This window comes from Gopherus flavomarginatus, chromosome 9, assembly GCF_025201925.1.
Source record: "Gopherus flavomarginatus isolate rGopFla2 chromosome 9, rGopFla2.mat.asm, whole genome shotgun sequence".
Lineage (NCBI taxonomy): Eukaryota > Metazoa > Chordata > Testudines > Testudinidae > Gopherus > Gopherus flavomarginatus.
In genome coordinates this window covers 61,726,673-61,752,247 of record NC_066625.1, presented here as the reverse complement: position 1 = coordinate 61,752,247, position 25,575 = coordinate 61,726,673, and the positions used below count along the sequence as shown (strand labels likewise).

The 25,575-nt window shown below is 40.8% G+C and overlaps 1 protein-coding gene across 9 annotated transcripts in view; it reads right to left on the bottom strand.

Moving 5' to 3' along the window:
- Window positions 1-25,575, bottom strand: part of OTUD7A (OTU deubiquitinase 7A) — a 260,695-nt gene that overhangs the window by 126,626 nt on the left and 108,494 nt on the right. For 8 of the 9 annotated variants that reach the window (XM_050966986.1, XM_050966982.1, XM_050966983.1 and 5 more), the window contains one exon: window positions 24,710-24,846. The gene's annotated coding sequence lies outside the window, so the exon portion shown is untranslated. Of the gene's footprint in view, window positions 1-22,112; window positions 22,179-24,709; window positions 24,847-25,575 lie in introns of all 9 variants that reach the window. The other variant, XM_050966987.1, reaches the window with a different exon arrangement.

Below are 25,575 nucleotides of genomic sequence, written 5' to 3'. Positions count from 1 at the left end.
CAAAAGCTACTACTAGGCCAATCTCCAGATTGTTACTGCTCATATTTCTGGAAGGTGGTGGGTATCTACTCTCCCCAATTCCTTTCTATCATTTGAGTTGACAGTCTGAAGGGACCCACACTCACTTACAATGGCAGTTTCTCTCATTGGTTGTACATGCCTTTCAGCATCACAATCAATGACACGTGCTATTAATAGAAATCTTGTCAGGACCACACAAAGCAACACCTTTCACTATTGCAGGAGCAACATTTTTTCCCCCCCGCATATCAGCATGATTAAGAGAAGTGAACCCATTTTCAAATTAACCTTGTACATTTCTTAAGAAAGCCATTGTTACATGACTGATCTTTATGAACACTTCCCTGGTTTCCCTCAAATGTAACAACTATTTAAAATATAAACTTACGTCCTGCAAAATACTGCACAACACACCAACCCCACTCAAAACTAACTGGAATGGAGCTGACTACATTTGTTATACAAGTTCATTTTCACCTTGAATTAAGTAATGTTCAGGCAAACAATGAACCATACTACTACAAATATTACAGACACCATTGTAGTGTAGTAATCCCAGCATACTCTGCAAATGGATTCTTTCTTCTATTGAATTTCCAGTGATGGATTTCCCCTCCCCCCACCCCAAAAAACTAAGAAGTTAGGAACAACTACCACAGACACAGAATGAAAGTTGGGCCCTAATGAAGTCAATGTGAATTTTACCATTGACTTCAATGGGACCAGGACTTCACCCATGCGTTCTGCTTGCATCAGATGCAATTATAGATCATGTTAATAAAATTAAAATAATCCCAATTGTTAGTTAAAACACAATCAATAAAATGCTTTACTTAAAAGCCATCAGCCACCTATTTTACAGAAACTGTTCCAGGCCAGCTAGAGTAATTACTATTAATTATTTAATATCAAGGGATTCACAATAGACTTTAACATCTTCCTGAAGTGGCAGGAAGTCAGGTTTCCTTTGCAGAATGATTCACTTGTTTTATAGCAAAGTGATGCAGTATGTGTTCAGCAGTTTACTGTAGGTTGTTTGTACCATTCAGTTGCTGAGAAAAGTAACAATCACACCAGTATGTGACAATGACTCATGGCCTAGGAACCAGCATGTAGCAGCTAATGGAACCACAATCATAGCTGATGAAATGCAAATGTATTCTTGTTTTTGTACAGATAATGGAATTTTTTATACAAGCAGTGTGCAATTAAATCTTAAGCAAGTGAAATATTTTAAACGTACTTAGAAAAATACTCTGGAAGACACCTTTGCCTATTGCGTACTAAAACCCACCTCTGGAAACAAAACAGAAGGGTTTTTCATATTCTGTCATGCACAAATTTTTCTTTACAGCGTCAAAGCAAAAATAATTGGGAAGAAAAGTGCACTGTTATGTCCTATCTCTGGCATTTCCTGACAGGCACAACATAGCCTTGTTTATATGCAATCAGGAGCTTTTCTTTAGTATTTTATTTTCACTGTTGACCAAGTAAAGTGGCCTTAAAATAGAAGTAGCTTTAGGACAATATGTCCCCAGAGTTTTTAAATCAACCCAGAGGGGAATCTCTCTCCTATATTCATTTTTTTCCTAAATACCCCTAAGGAAAGGTCTAGCCTTTGGGTAACAGACGAATATTCCCCCTACTGTATCTAATACCTATTATTGATTATTTCCTGAACAAGTAGAAGCTAATCTATTTTCATAGACAACTCTCTCTACAAAAATTTAGAGCAGTTGTTTTTAAGAATGGCTGAATCAGACATATATATCATATAGTCAGTATTCAAACTTCATTTTATAGGGTTTTTGAGGATGGTTAAGGAATCAGAACAGATCAGAGAGGAGATGGTACAAGTTAAATGGTGTAGGATATAAATGAAACTACAAGTTTGACTTTTATTCAGCATCTGTCATTCATTTCATCAAGAGGCCAAAGCTAATCTTTACACATTCATCTGATCTTTTCACTTAATCTCATGGGCTCATTCATGCCTTTGCCATGAGTCAAGAGTAAGGGGAAATATCCTTTTGTGCTGCACTGGGAGCAGACTTTTAGTTGGCTCCTGGTTATGCCACTGCAGCAAAGAGCGAGTAAACTGTGCCAGGTCTGGAGCCAATGCAGTGCATGTTCCCCTCACTTGTTGGTGCTGCTACACCCTGTGCCTCCTCTGTTCTCCCCCTCCAGCTCACCTGCACAAGAGGGGAAGTAGCAGCTCTGCAGAGTCCTCTTCCCCTCCCATACTGCTACCCATGATGTGGGTAGCCAGTATTGACGTGCGAAGGGGCATTTGGATGCTCTTATGCTTCTGTGCTAGCTAGGCCACACTTTAGCACACTCTCCCTCATGCCCTGTATTATAGTATGCGTGTGTATGTATCCATATATACAAACAAACAGACTCTTCTAAAGTTTATTTTAACAGCTGTTGCTCGACTGGACATTGTCAAAAGGTTAGGAATTTCTCGAAAGAAAGCCCTCGGTGATAATTAGGTTTTCAGAAAATAGCCCTTACGATAGGGTAGGATTATCACTGGATTTCTTAGTATCCCTCTTCAAAGGACTTGAAAGCATTTCATAAAACTACATTTATACACATGCTACAAAAGAATCACTTCACCAGCTACGCAAGCAATTGCTGCATAGGGAATGGTTTGTCCCTCCTAAAGATGTAGTGCACAAAAGACCTTGAAAATGGGTACATGCAAACTGTAAGTGTTGGAGATGAAGTCAAATGTGAGCTGGCAATCTAGGCCACATACATTTTTATTTAATTTACTTACATTGCACTCATTATTGTCATATCAGGCTGCGTTTCAGGAAGGTAAGAGAACCATCTGGGTTACAACTAGACAAGGGAAGGCTACAAAAGTTCACCTAGAACCAGTAATCAAGGGAAACACGGAAAGATTTACAGGGCCTCTTACAAGAAAAATGCAAGCACTTCACGAAAGCCCATTACCTTGATAGATTATGGCTAAATTTGTCCATAGGGTTACAGTTTGTTATACATTCCATACAGCAGTTGAATTTTTTTTTAACGGTTTTAAACATAAGGTATGAAGGGAGTAATGTTGCTTCCAATATTTTCCTAGTAAACACAGATTAGTTTCTAAAACAGCTGCACACAAGGAGTGGAGGGGAGCAAACAGGAGAACATTGTAACCAAAAGTCCATGACAATTTTCTTTATGACCTGGAGAATGGATGAAATAAACCTGCACCAGAAGGATGCAGACATTCAGAGTCAAGTTTAAAGAGCTTGTTGAAGATGAATGATGCAAAGCATTAGTAAATTTCAGATCTTAATCATAAATGACTCATCTGGCAGTAAAACTTTTTTGTGGTTTTTAGAAATGTGTATATTCAGGGTAGTTAAATACAAGCATTAATCAGTGCGGGGGACAGATCATTCAAACATTTGGAAATTTTAGCTGTATGTCAGTCAGAACGAGTCAAATCATGGATCATCTGTATACTAGCAATATTTCACTATTTTTAATGCTAAGTTTTCCCCTCCCATTATTTCAAATATCTTCTGAAAAGCACTTCAGGCTGAGAAATATTTTGTGGCATAACATGGGTTCCACACTCCTAAAGGTTCTGTTGGGTCAATGGGCAAAGCAAGTTGCTAGCTAAGCCAGAAGGCCTAGATAAATCTAGTCTAAAGAGGTATGTCATCGTGCCAATGAGAGGTCTGAACAGGTCTGAAAACATAAGATCCAGTGACTAGCGCACCGTTCCAGTAGTAAGAGACCTTTCTTACAATAATAAATATCACCTATTCCCCCCACGGCCACACACATACACACATTAATGTGGCTGAAAGCAACATATTATTAGGAATTTATGGTGAGTCAAATAATATTACAAAATGTGCACGGGCAAGCTCAAGCGCCATCAAAGTTAATTGCAAAACTCCCATTGACTTTTGTTGGGGCCTAGACACTATCTATGACTCGGCAACTATGAGGGATGAGTGAACCCCAATAGGGTCAGAGATCTGGTTTGGTTAATGAGCTGAAAATTCGTATGCTTATCCCAAAGGCATTAACACTTCCTTTTCTTGGACAGTAAAATCAGTCTGCATCCTACTTGTCTTTTCCTTCCTAGCCCCACACATTTATCAATAGGTCCCTCTCTTCCTCACAGCTCCTCCTCCATTGATCCCTCCCAATTCATGGCTATGGCTGGTCAAAATTTTTCTGTCAAAACTACTGTACCCATATTGATAACTTTTGGTCAGCCTCAACTTGGGAATGACTCAAAACATTGACTTCAAAGTGAATGGCCCTTAAATCCAAATATCCTGAGCCATCCAACTAGAACAAGGTTTTCTTAATAAGCTTGAAATCCTTGAAATATAGGAAAGCCAGAGCCATCTCTCAGTGCCTTTATGACATCATGAATCACCTTTGCATTGCTCTCATGGTGACACAAGTCATCAGAACCCCATATTCTGTGAGTGCCAATAGCTTTGTAGCTCACATGTAACCCATCTCATAAGTTGCACCAGAGGTCATGCCAACAGCCTAAGCAGGTGTTTTCCCAAAAGAGATGTTGCCTTGTGTTGTAGAGGCTTCATCTTCCAAGACTCATACACACAAACAGAGAATACTTGGGCATTCTATTGATAATGCCACTCTGGCTGATGTGGGAAGAGAATGCAATACACTGGTAACTGGACTATGGCCACAGCTGCAACTTTTACTGAAATAGAACAAGTCAAAGTTTGGCATTATCCCATTGCCAGTGCTCTCTAAAGTAGTAACTAATCAGAAAACCCAAGAACACCTACTTCTTGGAAAAAACGGGGGCACCCCTGCTTTACGAGGGAACTGTGAGAATCTTGCCTCTGTATGATGGGGGCAGCGTATAACACAAGCTGGTAAGTTCTGTTCTCTCAGCTTTCTTCAATTTAGGCAAGAATTAATCTTTCAATCAGACTTTCTGATAAAAGGTCCTTTTTGCCAGAGAGCCACTTTTAGTAATAAACACACACCCAGATGGGACAGGAAAGAAAGACTTAAGCAAGGAAAGAAAACAAACTGTAAGGAAGGAGGCAGTGACTCATGAAAAATTAGAAATTCAGAATCCAGCTGGCTGCCAGACTTCTTGTTCTAACCAAATGAACACAGCACCTCCTACACTACTGAACCATCACCATGTTTGCTACTAATGGCAATTGTAACTATTAACACTTGCTCATTCTCATAATGTTGCATACCCACTTGGAGCAGATATCATCAGTCTATGAAAGCACAGTCTTCCTCAAAGAACATTCTTCTTATGGATAATAAATGCATAAATAAATTTAATACTTAGCACCTGAAGTTCTCATTTATATAATGTCAGAATCCCCTCAGAAGAGGAAGTTGAAATCCACTTTGAAGGACTACAGAAAATGACTTTCAGAAATGCCATATTGTTTGCATGCAACGGACAAAGGGGTTGAATCACAAGCAAAATGTTTTCACTTCTGAAGATTTAAAATTAAAAACAAAAAGACAGCTAATAAAAATACACTGTGAACCAGATTGAAAGCCCAGTCAGTAGAAAGGTTTCCATCAACTTCAGTGGGCTTTGGATCAGTTCATCTGCTCTCACAGACTTTAACACCAAAGGGGACCATCATGATCATCTCATCAGATCTCCCGCAAATTGCATACTACAGACCCTCACCCAGCCACTCCTGTAATAGTCCCATACCCTCTGGCTGAGTTTCTGAAGTCCTCAAATCTCAAGTAATAGAAATGGGATGAAATTTGATATTTGCACTTTGCACTTGCATGACCTTGCATTTTGCACTAGGTACTAACAACAAGAATTTTTGCTACAAACTAGGGATTTATCAGTTGGAAGCTACAGAGGAGGAAAAAGACCTGAGTGTGTTGATGAACCATAGGACAACTATGAGCCACCAATATGATGTGGCTGTGAAGAAGGCTAATGCAATCCTGGGATGCCTCAGGGGAGGTATTTCCAGTAGAGATAGGGAAGTGTTATTTCCATTATCCAAGGCACTTGTGAAGACCTCATCTGGAATACTGTATGTAATTCTGGTCTCCCATGTTTAAGAAAAATGAATTCAAACTAGTGGAGACTTAAGGAGCTTAGCTTGTTTAGCCTAACAAAATGGAGACTAAAGGGCAATATGATTGCAACATGAACACTCAAAAGTGGGAGAAGTTATTTAAATTAAGGGCAAATGCTGGCACAAGAACAAATGGCTATAAACTGGACATCAATATGTTTAAGCTTTAAATTAGATGACGGTTTCTAACCATGTGAGGACTAAGTTCTGGAACAGCCTTTCAAGGGGAGCAACAGGAGCAAAAAATCTAACTAGTTTTAAGACTGAGTTTGATAATTTATGGAGGGGATGGTATGATGAGATTGCCTACAATGGCATGCGGTCCTTCTGCCACTGCTATTAGCAAATATAGCCAATGGTCGGAGATGGCACACAAAGTTTATTTATTTTTTTAATGTGAATACTCTAAGTGCCTGATTAACATTGCTGACTGCTCTTGACTGGTGAGGCAATGTGACGGATATGGGCAAACTGTTATCCTTTTCAGAGGGGCACCATCTCTCTGTGGTTGAATTTGTATATATTTTTTTTTAATTTGTGACATGTATGGTACAAAGACCCCCCAACTTTACATAGCTCCAGAGACTGAAAATAATTTTTACTGAGACATATCACATTTTAAAGTATTAAAAAAAAAGTCACTTAGTCCACACTTTAGATAATTGAATTCAGTAAATAAAACAAATCTACAAAACAAAACACATTTGATGCAGCAAACAACTGGCTTCTTTTAACTAAGGCTTTCATACTTTCTTCCCCAGTTTTCTCCATGTGAAGTGCATCCCACAGCATTCAGACAGTTACATAAAGACTTTTCATTCTCTTTTTACAGCATTTCTAAAGACGTTCCACTTGTGATCAGAAATATTTTGCCACACACACATTTGCAAAATAGCCGAACAATTATTAAGGGAGAAAGCAAAATTAAACAATCAGATCCATCAGATTAGATTGGCTTTGAATTTGAGTTGACAAACCATCAACAGTAAGGGAACTGGAGTTAATGCTGCCGCTCAGCTTTTAGTTCACTAGGTCACAAAATTGCTCAGAAAATTGTCTGCCCAGGTAACAAGGTGGTGAATTATTAAGGAAGGAGCAGCAGCCTGAGTGACAGAAAGAAAATGTGTCATCAAAAAAAATTCATAGGAATTACTTTGAATCTCTAAAGTATTTATAGTGACCGAGACACAGACTCACCTCTGTTAGAAATTAATACAGATCATCTAAGAGAAACATGGCTATTTCCAAACATGGACTGTCTTCTCCTAGGCCTTAGTTTATAAGGTTAACTTAATTTCCACTTTATTTTATCCACCATGACCTCCCTCAATTCAGTAAAGCACCTCTATTCAGAATACCACTTAAATACATGCTTATTTTTCAGCATTCTAAATCAATGGGACTTAAGCATATTAAAGTTAAGCATTTACCTAAGTACTGTCCTGAACAGCAGAGGACTTAAGCAGATGCCTAAGTGGTTTTGTAATCCACTGTGAGTTTGTGTTAGAAAAATTCCCACAACACCAAGTCCACAATATATATAAATTGGAGCTGGTTGAAAAATAGACAAAATTTCACACAAGGAAAACTTAAATTTCAGATTTATTTCTGTTTCACAGGGTTCAAAACAGAACAGAGAGACAGGTAAGGAAGACTTTAGGGGTACAACTGTCCCAAGCACTTCTGACACTCTCAAATCTGAAATATCAGAGGGGTAGCCGTGTTAGTCTGGATCTGTAAAAGCAGATTTTTTTAAATCTGAAATGTTACATTTGTAGATGTAGAGAACACTTTTCAGGGTTACTCTTTTTTTTGGCAATGGAATAATACAGTACTGGTTGCATTTTGTTAACACAAAATTTCCAGATGATAAAATCTTGTACTGAACTTTATTCTTTTCCCTGTATCCTTGGGAGCTGGCAAACTGAAATAGGAATAAGTGCCTGAAAATATGAGTTGGGTGGAGAAGAATGAACAGCAGTGTCTTTGGCAGTGAATAAAGAAACGTGAGCCTAAGTGTATCGTTATGTAATATTAGAGATTAAAAAGGCCTGGTTGTCCACTTCCTTCTACCTCATAGTCATTTACACCTGTGCAGAGAGAGTGTGAAATGCTTCCAAGTCATAACAACATTTTACATCCATTTTGCACAAGTGGAAATGACTACACAAGGAGTGGGGCAATGGAGAATCTGGCCCAGAATATATAGGATTCTTTGGAGGGCTGGGGGGAAGGAGGGCACCAAGGGAACCTCCTTCTGTTCTCTGTGTGCTGGCTTTAGAAATGATAAAAGCCCTGCATACCGCAGGACAGCCCATATTATGAAGTTTATTTCCAACTATAGGTGACAGATAATACAATGTATCAATAATAAATATATATACACACACACACACACATTATAAATAAATAAAAATCACATTGTACCAGGTTGACACAGTTTTTAATAGGAAACTGTTTAGAAAACACCCTGCACAACTGCATCATTAAAATAGTTGTCTATTAGCTTTATTCTACAGTGCCGCTAAGCATTAGTTTTAAGAATTCATAAGCCTTTCTTAAGTAAGATTTTGGTGGTTATATTGTGTCTGATAAACCATAGGAAAATACTAGCACATTATACAGCTACAAAAATGTCATTGCTTTAAATTCATTGGCATCTGTCCAGAATGGCAAATGTGTGTAAGCAAAAATATGAAGAGCTGACAAAGATAATGATATTCTCTACATCTCTATCACTGCAAGGAGTATATGGGATTTACTGGCAAATTGACACTGTTTGCTAAAATGGATTCCTTGCTATGTCCATTAACGATATTGCTATTATTTTGGAGGTAGAGAAATGAGCAACTGACCCCTTTTGAAAGGAATCAAAAAGTGAACACTATGTATTCCAAAATCAAGTAGAAACAATAGTTTAAAATATAGTTCACTGAAGAAAAAAGGCACAGTTCTGCATGTGCATGAGCAGTATATGTGGGAATTAACATAAATGCCTCAATTTTTTAAGTTACAGATGCTCATCTACACGATCAGTTAGCGTATGGCAAGCTGGGATGTAAACCTACAGCATTTGAGCCTTCCATGCACTAAACTGACCATATAGACAAGCCCATGCTGTTATAATTTCTAAAGACTAAAGACACATTCATACATATCTGAACCATTTCTATACAGAGAAAAAGAGATCTAGGCCCTGATTCAGCAAAGCCCTTATGTTGTACTTAACTTAAAGCATATGTTGAAGTATTGCTGAAATCAAATGACTAAATGTTTTGCTGGACTGGGGCCATAGGGCATGTGGTAGAGTGGTACCTGTTTCTGTTAGAGAGCAGAATCATATACTGTAAACTTTTATGCAAGAGGTTTGAAATGTCAGAGAATTTCTGGATGTCTAATTGCTTCTAGGTTTTCAGATATTGGTTTTTCATTTGGATCTGGTAAAGAGATTACATCCCTCTCTGCTGTAGAACTTGCCACAGTTATCTATGTCTCTGTGATTCCATTTTTGCAGTTCAATCTACACTTCTCCAGTGGGAAGCTCTAGCTGTTGCATAACTCAGCTGCTTGACAGTTTTGCAGTGTTAGCCACAGAGATCCTATAAAACCAAAGACTATGCTGCCTTATTCTATTTGCTTCAAGGTGCAAGTCAAGTTGTGACATTATCTCTATAGTTCTTCTCTTGCGGTTTCCCCATGACTGCATATCATCTGGGTCTCTAGACTTTCCCCCATCTTTTTGGATACTTGAGTGATCACTTTTCCCCAAAGGCTGTGATGGTAGATGAGGCCATTTAGGGTAGTTATAGCCCCTCCAGACATGACCACTTAGGCAGCCAGAGAAAGGGCAGTCTCATCTAACTGCAGAGTTTGCTTGCCTCAACTGGTCTGAGAAAGCTCATGTCTCTTGGTCTTTAAGGCACAGTCTAAGCCAATTTCTTTACTCAGACTCTGGTCTGAGCGCTGGTGATGAGGTAGGAAGTCTGAGTGTGGGTGTGCAGTAGTAAGTCTGTTGGTGACATGATTTCCCATGCTGTACCCGCATCTACAGACTGATTGGCACATTATAAGAATTAGAATACAAATAATCAAATTTATAGGGTAGCTCTTTACGAGCTTTAGAGTGCATAGGGACATTCTGATACAAGACCATCTGGTTTTATTTTTAACCCCTAGGAAACTGTCCCATCCTGAAATGTTACCCAGCATTGGCACTGACCATATTCCTCAGCTAAAAAGGAATCTCTGGGACATAATTTGTAATAAGGAGGAGAGAGGGTTTCTGTGCACCAGGTGAAGGAGCTGAGTTGGGATAAAAGATCCTTACAGGCCCTGCGTCCTTGCCATGCCAGCAAGCCTCTTCTTATACCTCAAAATGTATTTGAGTTTTGCCAAGATCCCTATGTTGCCTGATGCTGGGAAAGAGCTGAGGACAAGGGGTTCAGAACAAAGCAGTGAGAGAACTGGGGGTGGAAGAGGTGCAGATGGAAAGTGGGTGGAACTGGGATTCTCTTCAGCCACTTGTAAGCAGACAGGGGTAAGGGGGAAAAAAGAGGGGGGGAGGAAGAGAGAACAGGTGGTGCTGATGTCCCTGGGGGGAAATGGACTGAGAATTCTCAGCTCCAATCCATAACTTTAGAAATCTGAGGAGTAGTACAGCAGCTTCCATCCAGATTACAGAATTAAGACAACCATCCAACCTCAGCAGGATTCTAACAGCAGGAATCTTTCCATTCTTCTGCTGAACTTGTTGGTGGAATTTGACACTGCTGATGAGAGGTCTTATTGTATCATCTTACCCCTCCAGACACATTACAACATGTTGTCAAAGCTCTACAGGGTTTCAGTGTAGCACATATTGCTTCTCCTCCTCTTTTCAATTGTTACTAACTGCTCCCATTGGGTAGGATATATCATTTGGGATCATCCATTGGCCAGTGAGACCCAGATTTACTGCAGACTACACTTTTCTCAATACTCTGTAATCACCAGTTGTGATACCTTTAAACTCTCTGAAGCTAAATATAAACACATTTTACCAATATTTTATTATTTTCCCCACTAACAATTCTTCTCACCAAACAAATCCATGCAACTTCTTCCCTATAATTTACATCTATACAAGGCAATCCTAATAGATAGGTAAGCACAATTAAATAAGTGTTTTCTAGTATTCCCAGCTTTTACGAAATGAAACAATCAGAGGAAATACAACCCTGCTCCAGAGACTTTTTTTTTTTTTTAAACTCACCACAACAGTTACTTGACTAGTCTCAGGCCTGAAATCTCCACTACAGTTTATATCAAAAAGACCTGCAATCATGAAACTGGGATTATAAACAAATGCTGTTTAGTATATAGGTACATTTAAAGCTACTGCACTGTTATTTTGCATCTCTCTTAACCCAGAGATTTGAACTTTGACAAGCTGAGAGAGATGCCTGAAAACCATCTCTCAACTGTCACATTATGGCTGCTGAATTTTCAGAGTAAAAGCCTACTCAGTCCGGGTTCGAACCATAGGGGAAGGGAAAACTTATCTGTGCATGGTGCCTCTCTGATCAATACTTTTCACTCTGTCCTCCCCCCCCCACACACACACTTTCACTATTGCCACAAAAGGATACCATACTTTTCACCTAGAATTAGGGTGACCAGATGTCCCGATTTTAAAGGGACAGTCCTGATTTTTGGGTCTCTCTCCTATATAGTCTCCTCTTACCTTCCACCCCCAGCCCGATTTTTCACATTTGCGGTCTGGTCATCCTACCTGGAATTCACAATGCCACATTCAAGTAGCAGCAACCAGTGTCAGAAAACAAGTCGTGCTTGCTGATAATATTTAATCAGACATTTGCTGTTAAGGATTTCAAACCTGTGGAATGGGATTTTTAAGATGTGACTGGCTAAATCTACAAAATGGTATTTGACTAATCATCAAATTACTATAGCAACTATGCTCAGTAACCAAGAATCCTTATTTATGTTTTAGAACAATAAATGACAAACTGTCACAGGGTTTGCTGCTCACTGCTGGGGCACCTCCTTGTGGCTCATCTGGGAATTAGCTCTCAACCAGTCTGATGCCCCCTCCTCTAGTTGCTTGACCCACGGTCACTCTCTCTGGACTCAATTGCTCCCTCTTTGTGGCTTGGCCCTCCACCTTGGTCACTGCCGTTTTCCCCTTCCATTGTAACAAAGTCTTGCTGGATGAAGTGTCTCAGGCAGTCCTCTGCTCCACTCCCCAGATGGTGCCACTTCTCCAATGGTTGGTAGGGAACCTGGACCCACCTATTACTCTGGGTTCCAGTCTATGCTATGCTGTGAATAGCAACCATGGTCTATACAATCCCAGACCCCTTTGCTGTTTCCCTTGGCTATTTCCCACCTTTCATCTCTTGTTCTGCCCTCCCCCACCCCTTTCCCCCCAGGTTGCCACTGGAGTTTCCTATTTCGGTTTTCTTGAGATCTTGTCACAGTCTGTATTCCCAGGCAGGATTCCAGGACTTACTCCTTCCTAGGAGTCCTCCTTGACTCTTGCCAATTCCCCTACACTTTAAGGAGTGACTGCAGCCCTTGTCTTACCACCAGCTTCCTCTTTTTATGCCTGTCCCACCTCCTCCCCCAGCTGGGCTTCATCAGGTATTAGGTTTCATCACAGGTTAACTGCTCCTTTTTACCTACTCGGGCCTTGTATGAGGTGGACACCCCATCATACCTTCCTAACCTGGATTTTCAGGTGTCTAAGCAAAAAGAACTTACATAAATACTACAGACATATTCTTTAGTTGTGTTGTAAACATGAAAAAAGCCAAACTAATACAAACCGATGAGTACTGCTTAAATTAGGAATATGTCTTTCAGCTCTCTATTTTCACAAAAATAAAATGCAATGTAGATTATGCCAGACTTTTTTTAAAAAAACAATTATTCAATAATGGATGCTGGGAGAGATCACAGAAAACTTGATTGCTGTTTTAGTCTAGCTAGATTTGATGGTTTATTTGTTTATTTTGAACATCATTGTTTAATCAGGACATCTACATTTTTGTCTGCAGAGTAAGCAAACCAGTTCCCTTTCTGAAAATTCTTCAACTGGAAAAGAAGCGTGGTCCAGGGCTTATGGCACCAGCCTGGCACTGGGAAGATTCAGGTTTAATTCTTTGCTCTGCCCCACTTGCTGTGTGACCTAGGGCAAGTCATTTGGTTAGGTCTCTGGTGTGCAGTGACAATTCTTCTTCTTTCTCACCAGTTTTATCTCATTGCTACTGTGTGTTCTTGCTCTCTGATTGTTGTACCATCTATTGTCTTATATTTATACTTAAGACTATAAGCTCCTTAGGGCAACGATGGTCTTTATTATGTGCTTGTATAGTGCCTATCACATTGGGGCCTTGGGCTATGACTGGGGCTTCTAGGTGCTACCACAATACAAATAAATATGTGAATAAATAAATGAAAATAATCCTGCTGTACCTCAGCTTCCCATTGGTAAAATGGGGAGAGTAGTTCTCTGCCTCACAGAGGTATTGTGAGGCTGGATACCTGCCCATAAATGAACATTACACCAATATGTACCAGAACTGGAGAAGTTGATGATGCAGGGATTTTGAAAGTATGAGGTTTCAATATACTAAACATATTTGTGTGTCAACATTTTCGAACGACTATAAAAACAAGCGAGCTAAATTTTTTGGGCCACATTTTTCGGTGGGTCTCCTTAAATTTGCAAATGCACAATTCTCCATACAATTTAATTTGTGTGCAGATCAACATTTGCTCATGCAAAACAAATGTATTTGCATTTTTATGTACTCAATTAATGCATTTATTGACATTTTCCCAATATGGACTTTGTTTTGCTACTGATAAACATGTACAACTCCTATGAACAGAACTGCCTAATGAACAGAATTGACCTGTAAACATTAACAGGACTGATGACTTTAGGAAACAAGGGCCTAATCCATCTCTCATTACAGTAAACACAAGCTTGCTCAATCTATACTTCAATGACCCAGTAACAGAAGTTCATCTTGTCCCTGCCTGCAGGTATATGGGATCTTGGGGGGCAATTACCACACAGGTGGGGTGCCAATTAATTTCTTTATTAAAGGAAAAAGGATGTGGTGGGAATTTAACAATGAAATACGATGGGATGGGGTGTATAGGGTGTATGGGGTGTATAGACAATGATGGGGGGAGTTCTTCTTATTGAACAGTGTAGGAAGTTCTAACAGTGGGGTACAGTAAGTGGGGTTCAGCACAATGGGATACAGTACAGTCAATAAGCGTATCAAAAGAAATGCAAAATAAAATGGTAGCTTCTATATAAAATAGTCAACAATCTTAGATAGAATGTATTAAGTGGTTAGTGGCCTTATACACAATGTAACACAATGGTATCAATGTAAATACAAAGTATATCAGAAAAGTGGAAGCAACCAATGGGGTGTTATAATTACAAGTAAAATGTGAATATAAGTGAACTTATGCAATGTAATGGTATAAAAGAAAAGTAATGACTTAATTTGTGAGGCTAGGATAGCAGATAATCTGCAAGAGTGTAAAAAGGAAGTGGGTCAAGGAACAGGAGGGGGGAGGGGAGTGAATGATTAGTGGCAACTGATGAGAGGAGAGTGCGGCTGGAAGCAGCGAGAGATTCTGAAGCCCTGCAGGGTAAGGACAATGGAGCAGCGTGATGGTGATCTTCGGGCGTCGGGGGGCAGCGGAGAAGTGTAAAGAAGTGCTAGAGAGAGGTTTAAGCAACAAGCGGACACCAAAAACAAAGGAAAAAAAACGGCAATGCGTTTGGGAAGTTTCACAGGGGGAGAAGCAGCAAGGGGTTTGGGAAGTTCGGAGGGTGATGCAGACGTGAGGGGGGGGAAGCAGCAAGGAGTCGGGAAGTTCGGAAAGAGTGCAGATGCGGGGGAAAAAGCAGCAAAGGGATATAACGGGGACACGGTGAAGCACACAGAGGGGGAGATTGGAGCGGGGGAAAAACAGACACGAATTCAAGCAGCAAAAACCTTATCTATAGACATGGAGAAGTACACAGAGGGGGAGATTGGAGCGGGGGAAAAACAGACACGGGAAAGTTCAGGGAGAGATCGGGACAGCAGGAAGACAAATTTAAGCAGCAAAAACCTTATCTATAGACACTGAGAAGTACACAGAGGGGGAGACTGAAGCGGGGGAAAAACAGACACGGGAAAGTTCAGGGAGAGATCGGGACAGCGGGAAGACGAATTTAAGCAGCAAAAAACCTTATCTATCTTAACCAACGACTAGGCATAAACAACAAATATCACAATTCTAAGCAAAACTATAAAAAGCAACTATATGGAGCAACAAAACAGTAAACTATAACAAGGCAGGTGAACTTACAAGCTCTACAATCTTAACAAACTATGACTTATTAAACTAAAAAAAACCAAAACCTATGGTGCACCGTATGCTATGGGGAAGTCACAGAGGGCAGAGTGGTATGTGCCCAGGATACAGCTCCCAAGGAAGCCAAGGGATGGTGGCTGAAGCCAAGGGATACAGCTGAAAGCAGGGAGCCCAGAGGCAAAGCCCACAGGAGCAGAGCTTAGCAGCAGCACAAACTTATTTTTAGCAGCAAAGCGCCTGCGGAGTGTAAGAGAGGTTTTAAGATACAGACCAAGGTTTAGCTTGAGTCTGTGTGCTGGGGAAACAGAGCCAGCAGCTAAAATAATAAAATAAAAGTAGGGAAAGTTTCACAGAGGGATTCTTACCAGTCCCCAAGGCAGCAGCAAAGGCAGAAGCAGCAGCAACATCAGAAGAAGCAAGGAGGGCTCAGTACAGTCTTAATAATCAGGAGATCTCTCAGGTAGCAATTCGTTCTTCATGGGGGGAGGGTTCAAAAAATGGGGGTACGCTCAAAAAATAAAACGAGAGTGGAGAAAGGACCCCCCAGAACCCCTGGCTGATCAGACCTGGCAGCAATGCAGGATCCTTTCTGATGTTTGTTTCAAAAATGTCTGTTTTTAAAGGCAAACTCAGGCAGTTTCCCGCCAGTAATCCTGATAGGCTCCCTCTGTCACAGGGGAGGAGGCACAGGGAAAAGACTGCAGGTGAGCACAGAAACATGTCTGGGCAGAGTCCTGTGCAATAGGTGACTCAAAAGCACATGAGGCCTATGACTCGTGCCCAGGATCTTAAAAACACAATAGGTCTTGCAGTTCTGGACATTGCCTGCCCTACACCGTGCCCAGGTTCAACGAGGTGATAACAGGACTAACCCTTTGAACAGGGCAGTGGTCCCATTTAGCACACAGCACAAATGGCCATCCCTTTGAGAAGGGCAATGGCTCTTGTTAAACAACTCAAGGGGCCCTCCGTTTGAGAAGGGCAGTGGCCCTGGTAAACAACTTAACAGCCAGGGAAGGGCGGCCACAGGAGGAGAACAAAAACAAAATGGAGTATGGGGACAGCTGTAAGAAACAAAATGGAATAGGGGGATAGCTGTAACAGACACATCTATGCAGACATCTGCTGCGAACTGTAGGCTCCAACTTTCTCTGAGCTGGAGAAGACCGAGTGACGATGCTGCAAAGCTGGCAGATCACCATAAGACCTAGTGGCTTCAGCCAAGCAGCAGCAAGACAGTCTTTAGAACATTCCACCTCCACCATATCAATTCTGAGAGAGAACTAAACAGCATAAAGAACAGCCAGAGGCTGAAGCATACCCAATTTACACAGTCATGACCTTTGACCAAACACTGACATATAAAAGCCACGTGAGCAAGATAGCTGTGAAGGTCAAGACATGCACAACAACCTTCTCCTCACACTGGCAGGTTCTTCACAGGAAGCGGATGCTCCAACCCTCAGTCCTTGCCATCTGATACATAATAGCAAAGTACCATGCACCAGTATGGAATCGGTCAGTATACATCAAATTTGTTGATATGCAACTCAACTCAACAGTGCATATCATCACAGGAACTCTCCAACCGACTTATCTTCCATGGCTTCCAGTTCTGAGCCACGTTGCTCCCACTTACATCAGGACAGAGATTGCAGCTGGTAAGCTGCTTGAGATGGTACTTGCCAACCGAAGCCTGACCTTGTTCAGCTATCTTTTTAGCCCACCAGCTATAAGTCTTTCATCCCGATCCCCACTGTGGTCAAGGCTGCCATGCCAGGACATGACAGCGAAGTCGCTGTGGTGAGAAGACTGGTGCTTAATATCAATCACGAATCAGTTCATTATCACAGTCCCTACTGCTCGCCCACTCGGCTTCGACCTGCCACGTTGCCAGTGGACCCTTCCAAACTGGGCAAGGCCTCTGTGCAGCCAGCCAGGACCGCTGGGGTCTTTGAGACAAACCAAGCTGCAGCTATTGTGCCAATCAAACAATGATGCACATTATTGAGGAGTGCCCCCTAACCAAATTCAGCAGGGCAATGAGAGCTCCACTTGGCCACAAAGAATGCTATCGCTTGGTTTGGTGAATATGCAAATGCTAAATAAAATAAATGTTCAAGTTAGATCAGGACCCTAATGAAAGTGTTCCTCAGAATGAAAAAATTCTCTCTCTATCCTCATAGGACGACTATTATCCGTTAGAAGGGGATCACCCACTCTTTCCTTCCTCTAAAGGCATCCATCCCTATCACTTCTACAATGATTTCAGGCTCCCTAAAGATGTTATGTCTTCAGACTTCTACAAAGACTTTCTAAAACTCCTTGAACTTTCCCAGTGACAGTGCTGCCTATTAATAGACAAACCAAGCCCTCCGAAAATGTCATTTCTCTTGACGAAGACCCTCACATGACTGCCCAAAAAGCAGATTTTGTCACACACTGACAGAACACTTAGCGAACACTATACCAGAAAGAACAGGTCTGCACAGATCAGAGTGGTCCCAATATTATGCTTAGAGGGAATATTTACATAAAGGACTCCTGCAATACATACCTTAAAGGAGCACTGTCAAGGTTTATCTATTTTAAAAAAAAACCTCTAGTTCAAGGGTATTTTTCCATAATAATTAGCTTCTCAGTTATCCCATTAGAATTAGATTGGTAGTGATTTCACCAGATTCCCACCGTTAATCTAATCAGAGTCCGATATTGAAATAGCATCTCGTTTTATCTGCCAAGAAAATAAATACTAAGGGCAATTTTTATTCTTGGATACCTAAGTATGACTCCCACAGAATTCAATATACTCATAGACTCACAGACTTTAGGGTCAGAAGGGACCAATATGATCATCCAGTCTGACCTCCTGCACAAAGCAGGCCACAGAATCCTACCCATCCACTTCTATAACAAACCCCTAACCTATGTCTGAGTTACTGAAGTCTTCAAATTGTGGTTTGAAGACCTCAAGCTGCAGAGAATCCACCAGCAAGTGACCCATGCCCCATGCTGCAGAGGAAGGCGAAAAACCTCCAGGGCCTCTGCCAATCTGCCCTGGAGGAAAATTCCCTCCCGACCCCAACTATGGCGATCAGCTAAACCCTGAGCATGTGGGCAAGACTCACCAGCCAGCACTCAGGAAAGAATTCTCTGCAGTAACCCAGATCCCATCCCATCTAACATCCCATCACAGACTACTGGGCATACTTACCTGCTGATGATCAAAGATCAATTGCAAAAATTAAGCTATACCATCATACTATCCCTTCCATAAACTTATCAAGCTTAGTCTTAAAGCCAGATATGTCTTTTGCCCCCACTACTCCCCTTGGAAGGCTGTTCCAGAACTTCACTCCTCTAATGGTTAGAAACCTTCGTCTAATTTCAAGTCTAAACTTCCTAGTGTCCAGTTTATACCCATTTGTTCTTGTGTCTACATTGGTACTAACTTAAATAATTCCTCTCCCTCCCTAATATTAATCCCTCTGATATATTTATAAAGAGCAAGCATATCCCTCCTCAACCTTCTTTTGGTTAGGCTAAACAAGCCAAGCTCTTTGAGTCTCCTTTCATAAGATAGGTTTTCCATCCTAGTAGCCCGTCTCTGAACCTGTTCCAGTTTGAATTCATCCTTCTTAAACATGGGAGACCAGAACTGCACACAGTATTCCAGATGAGGTCTCACCAGTGCCTTATATAACGGTACTAACACCTCCTTATCTTTGCTAGAAATACCTTGCCTGATGCATCCTAAAACTGCATTAGCTTTTTTAACGGCAATATCACATTGGCGGTTCATAGTCATCCTGTGATCAACCAATACTCCAAGGTCCTTCTCCTCCTCTGTTGCTTCCAATTGATGTGTCCCCCAATTTATAACTAAAATTCTTATTATTAATCCCTAAATGCATGACCTTGCACTTTTCACTATTAAATTTCATCCTATTACTATTACTCCAGTTTACAAGGTCATCCAGATCTTCTTGTATGATATCCCAGTCCTTCTCTGTGTTAGCAATACCTCCCAGCTTTGTGTCATCCACAAACTTTATTAGCACATTCCCGCTTTTTGTGCCAAGGTCAGTAATAAAAAGGTTAAATAAGATTGGTCCCAAAACTGATCCTTGAGGAACTCCACTAGTAACCTCCTTCCAGCCTGACAGTTCACCCTTCAGTATGACCCGTTGGAGTCTTCCCTTTAACCAGTTCCTTATCCACCTTTCAATTTTCATATTGATCTCCATCTTTTCTAATTTAACTAATAATTCCCCATGTGGAACCGTGTCAAATGCCTTACTGAAATCGAGGTAAATTAGATCTACTGCATTTCCTTTGTCTAAATAATCTGTCACCTTCTCTAAGAAGGAGATCAGGTTGGTTTGGCACGATCTACCTTTTGTAAAACCATGTTGTACTTTGTCCCAATTACCACTGACCTCAATGTCCTTAACTACTTTCTCCTTCAAAAATTTTTCCAAGACCTTACATACTACAGATGTCAAACTAACAGGCCTATAGTTACTCGGATCACCTTTTTTTCCCTTTCTTAAAGATAGGAACTATGTTAGCAATTCTCCAGTCATACGGTATACCCCTGAGTTTACTGATTCATTAAAAATTCTTGCTAACAAGCTTGCAATTTCATGTGCCAGTTCCTTTAATATTCTTGGATGAAGATTATCTGGGCCCCCCGATTTAGTCCTATTAAGCTGTTCAAGATTGGCTTCTACCTCAGATGTGGTAATATCTACCTCCATATCCTCATTCCCATTTGTCATCCTTCCATTATCCCTAAGCTCCTCATTAGCCTTATTAAAGACTGAGGCAAAGTATTTATTTAGATATTGGGCCATGCCTAGGTTATCCTGAACCTCCATTCTATCCTCAGTGTTTAGCAGTCCCACTTCTTCTTTCTTGGTTTTCTTCTTATTTATATGGCTATAGAACCTTTTACTATTGGTTTTAATTCCCTTTGCAAGGTCCAACTCTACATGGCTTTTAGCCTTTCTCACTTTATCCCTACATGTTCTGACCTCACTAAGGTAGCTTTCCTTGCTAATCCCACCCATCTTCCACTCCTTGTAGGCTTTCTGCTTTTTCTTAATCACCTCTCTGAGATGCTTGCTCATCCAGCTTGGTCTACAACTCCTGCCTATGGCTTTTTCCCCCTTTCTTGGGATGCAAGCTTCTGATAGTTTCTGCAGCTTCAACTTAAAGTAATTCCAGGCCTCCTCCGCATTTAGATCCACAAGTTCTTCAGTCCAATCCACTTCCCTAACTAATTTCCTTAATTCTTTAAAGTACATGTGTCATGGAACAATAGGGCCTAAGGCCTAGATCTTGGAAGTTGCTTTGCATGACCCAGAATGCACATGAAACTCCACTTAACTCGATGAGACTCCATGCATGGAAGCTGCCTGGACAGATGCGGCAGTTTGATATTATTCTGTATTTCATAGCAACAACAAAACCTTTTATGAAGTCTCTTGTCTTGCTCTATGCAGACTAGAGCCTCTTAAATTTACAATGATCCATATTGTACCCCGTATCATTCTACTTGGGTTTTATTTTGTCTCCCCAAAAGCTATTCAGAATCAACATTATTTTGGAAAGGGAGAAAAAAAAGTGGCCAAATTCAGGCCACAAGCACATTTATCATAACTTCTGTTATAGGTTATATGGCTTCATTCAAACTATCTGCTGTCCCATGCTAGGCTCTCTCAGAAGATTAGTCCATCCAGGGACAGGAATAATCTGAGAGAGACATGGGGAGAAGTGATCAGAGGGTATATTCACTGATCAAGCTTCATATCCTAAGCCTGCAAAGCACTTAAACACAGATTTAAAATACCACTATATTAGGTCTGTAGGGATGAGTTGGTCACAGAGAGCCCATGTCTGTGGGGTAGTCGGGTAAGGCACTCTGCCCTGCAGTCAGCCATGGTGCTGCTCCTGGTCCCTCTTCTCCCTGAGCCCCAGCAGGAGTGGTATCCCTGAATCCGAACCCCACTCCTACCTCAGGGCTCTCGGCTTTGTGGACCTCCTCAGGCTGGCATGATGATGCCAGCAATGGCAGTGACTGTGGGATCTGTGCCCAGGTGGGGCAGGTGAGTTGCTCCCCTACTATTAATGGCAGGTGCCAGCACCAAGTTGCAACAGCACTTGCTCAAATTTGGCCCAGCTGCCCCTCTGTCATGATGCAGGGGTGACCCAGCCAAACCCGAATTGCGCTGTAACCTATGCACTAGGTCACAATGCCGCTTACTTAAATTTGTCAGCTGCCCCTCTGTCATGACGGAGAGGCAGCCAGGCAAAACCTGAGATTGGGGCCCTGTAGAAGTGGCCAAGTGCACATTGGAGTCCGGTGGCATCTTTAAGGTGCCACTGGACTCTTTGTTGTTTTTGTGGATACAGACTAACACGGCTACCCCCTGATAAGTGCACATTGGTTAATCTGTGCCTCATTTCAGTGGGTGCAGTTTAACCCATGAAGCCACATTAAAGCTATCTCTCATCTTTCTGTACAAAAATAACAGATTTCCCTGTATCCAAAACTCAGAGCTACAGGACAAAAAATAACAATTTAATAAGTTAAAAAAATACCTCCAACCAAAGGCTGTCTAGTTGCTTAGAAGCTCTTTCAACTGATACAGGATCAGACATTCTGAACTAAAGGAGAGAGAGAGAGAGAGAGATGCTGAAGAAGCCTCAGCCAATATACATAAAAACCTCTGATTACAGGAAGCTAGCCAAGATACTGTCATTATCTTAAAAAAAAAAAAAAAAAAAAAAAAAAAAAAAAAAAAAAAAAAAGAGAGAGAGCAAAGAACAGAACAAAAAATTCAGTCCAATTATTTTTAACTTCAGCCTTAGAGAAAGTATCATCATCTATTTTAAGAGATCAATTGGGAGCATTTATTAAAATAGTTCAGGTTTCTGAAGCGCTGTTGGTTTTAATCACCTATTATTTTCTAAGTTGTTTGAGTTCTTTAAGAATAAAAGCTACCAAAAGAGATAAAAGGACTCCATTGAATATTCTTTGGTCAGGAAACTTGCTTGGGAATATTTCACATTTGGGGTTAGTGACTCAGGTGCACAAAAACCACAGAATAGGAGGACTGACATCAAGCCGAATTTAAGAGTTAGAGAATGAGAGATACTGTCTCACCTAAACCTTCCACTTACTTCCTGAAGAATACCTTTAGAAGCCTTGAGGCGAGAGCTTAAGGCACTGAGATAAATGAAAAACACCTGAATTTTCTCAAGATTTTCTAAAACATCTACAGAGCTTGAAGCACCTTCAAATAAACCTGAAACAGAGGCTAAGAATATGGACTCAATATGATTATTATTTATACTATATTTATATAGCACCAAAATGTCAAATTTAGCTTTACAGAGATTTCAAAACAAAATGGTCCCTACCCAAGGGTGCTCACCACATGCATCAGACAAACACAGCAAATGAAAACAGGCAAATGAAAGGGATAGGGGAAAATAGTGCCAGAGGTGAACTAAACAAAATTAAGGGTATGGAATCCCATATGATCTTCAGTCAATATTTTCAGATCTGATCTGAAATACCTTACCCTCCTTGTGAAAAAAGACAGCGCATTAAGGACTTGATCCAAGGCAAAGCCAACAAGAGTCTTTAAACTGGTTTCAGTAGGCTTTGGTAAAGGACTTGAATGGCATTAAGGAAATTGTACTCAAACCTTGGTGGAAAGTAGAAGCAGAATAAGTAATACAAATCTCATTGCCAAGAAACTATAAGAAATCCCTCCAGACAAGCCATCCACACACTAAACCAAATGCTGGAACCAATTAAAAAATATTCTTTAAGTGGGTTATCGAGCGGTTGGAAGAGATTTCTAGAAATGAAATAATGTAACATTTTTTAACTCCTGACTCCCGCCCCGCACTGCAGTCATTTAGAAATTTGTTGGATGCTACAAGAAACAAACTGCCTGAGAACAGTAAAATACATTCTTTTTCTATTCTCCTCTCCTTTTTGGATTAAGAAGTGATTCTGGACAGAACTCTGACCTTGGATATGCCCATTGCTATGCATCTCTCGTGCACATGTTGCCAGATAACTGTACATGTGCACCTGAGTTCAGAATTATGACCTCAGTATGGCCTTTGTCAATCTATCATTACTGGATTTTTAAAGCATAGTTGCATTTTTTAAAAGAGATTAAGTCTGCACTATGGAGGCTAACCCTCACAGCTATGTCGGCCCAGCACCGTTGAGTAAGCACAACCTACAATGACAGAGGGTTTTTTCCCCTGTTAATATAGGAACACCACCTCCCTGAATGATAAGCAGCAAAGAATCCTGTGGCACCTTATACACTAACAGAAGTTTTGGAGCATGAGCTTCCGTGGGTGAATACCCACTTCGTCGGATGCATGCATCGAAAGCTCATGCTCCAAAATGTCTGTTCGTCTATAAGGTGCCACAGGATTCTTTGCTGCTTTTACAGATCCAGACTAACACGGCTACTCCTCTGATACTTGACACCATGCAAGTCCCTGAACGATGTTAGCTACGTTGATGGAAGCACTTTTCTTTTGACATAGCTGTGTCTGCACTGGGGTGGGGAAGGGATATCAGCATGGCTACATTAGTCAGGTGTGTGGTTTTTTTCACAGTCTTGGCCGATTTAGGTGTGCATATATAAATGTCAAGCTTTCCACTTAGATCTAAAGTCACGAGGAACTGCAGGATGTTTCAGCTATCACCACAATAAAGGCAGAAGTAGAATGGCTCGATACACAATACAGGAAACAACAAGTGGTCTATAGTCTCCACTTCTACATCGTCAGTTCTAAAATTAACTGTCACAGCAACAGGAATCCAAATCTTCATTTACAATGCAGATAATCTTCTATTTCACATTGTACACTCCCAACAATTGAGCTGCTGATTTACAGTTTGTTGCAGTGAACTTCTAACATGATGGATAATCAGGGTACATAAAACATTTGTGACATGCACTGGCACCATATAGTCAGGGAACAGCACACTTCAATGTCTGCTTTATTGCTCATTTTTATTCCACCCCCCATAGCCGAAATAATATAAATAATATCAGACTGCTAATATTAGTGTATTCTTAGTTTATGATTATTCTTGAGCCACAAATAGCCATACAGCTGACTAAAGCTATCTTTAAGCAAGTTGTTCATTGACTTACTTTCAACAGATTTTAAATAGGAGTTCCTTGAGGCATGTATCAGATGGGCATTACACTGCTGGTTTTTGGTGAGGAAAATAGTCCATTTTTGCCACAGTAGAAGGTGTGAATAAGTGAAAATATGTCCCCTGAGAAATCTGAAAAAGAAGAGAGACTGCACATTAATCATCTTCCTTCCTATGCACGGTTTGAATGATACCAATTATCAATGCATTTAAAAAAATCAGCCCTATCCTCTGATATTAGATGCCCGCCGTATAGCACTGACATTGATATTGACTATGTTACTGTACACAGCTATTTGCATGGGAAAAGCAGATTAGCTGGGTATCCTCTGTCTGTGCACACAAGTGGGAGTTCTGAATGCACAAAATAGGTGCAATGTTTACTTAGGTAGGCATGAAAAAAAAATCAGTGAATGCCTTTAGGTGAGGTAAAAACCAACATGAATTAATTTTTTGTGGTCAAATTTTCACCTAAGGTTAAGCGGGAGGGCAGAGAGACACGTCATAACATTTCAGGTAAGAGAAATTATGCGAAGAGCAGATGTAGGGGAGGGTTTTTGAGGGTGAGAAGTTACCCATCACCAGTCACTGGGTCCTGTTGGAGAGGAATGTTAGGAACCATTGTTGTGCTGAGCATCTACTCTAGCAGTAGCATGTAGGATGGTAAGCAGTATGAGTACTGAGATACAGCGTCTCCCAAAGCACCCAGAGCGTTGGTACATATTCCACTGTTGGAGCTTGCCTGTCGTTACTTTGACAGTTTTGCCAGAAAGGGTGGTTGGAGGTAGGATGAGAACTGGAGAGGTTTGCTTTGTGAAATGTTGGCTTTCTGAAGATTGAGCAGGCTCCTGTATTTTTGAA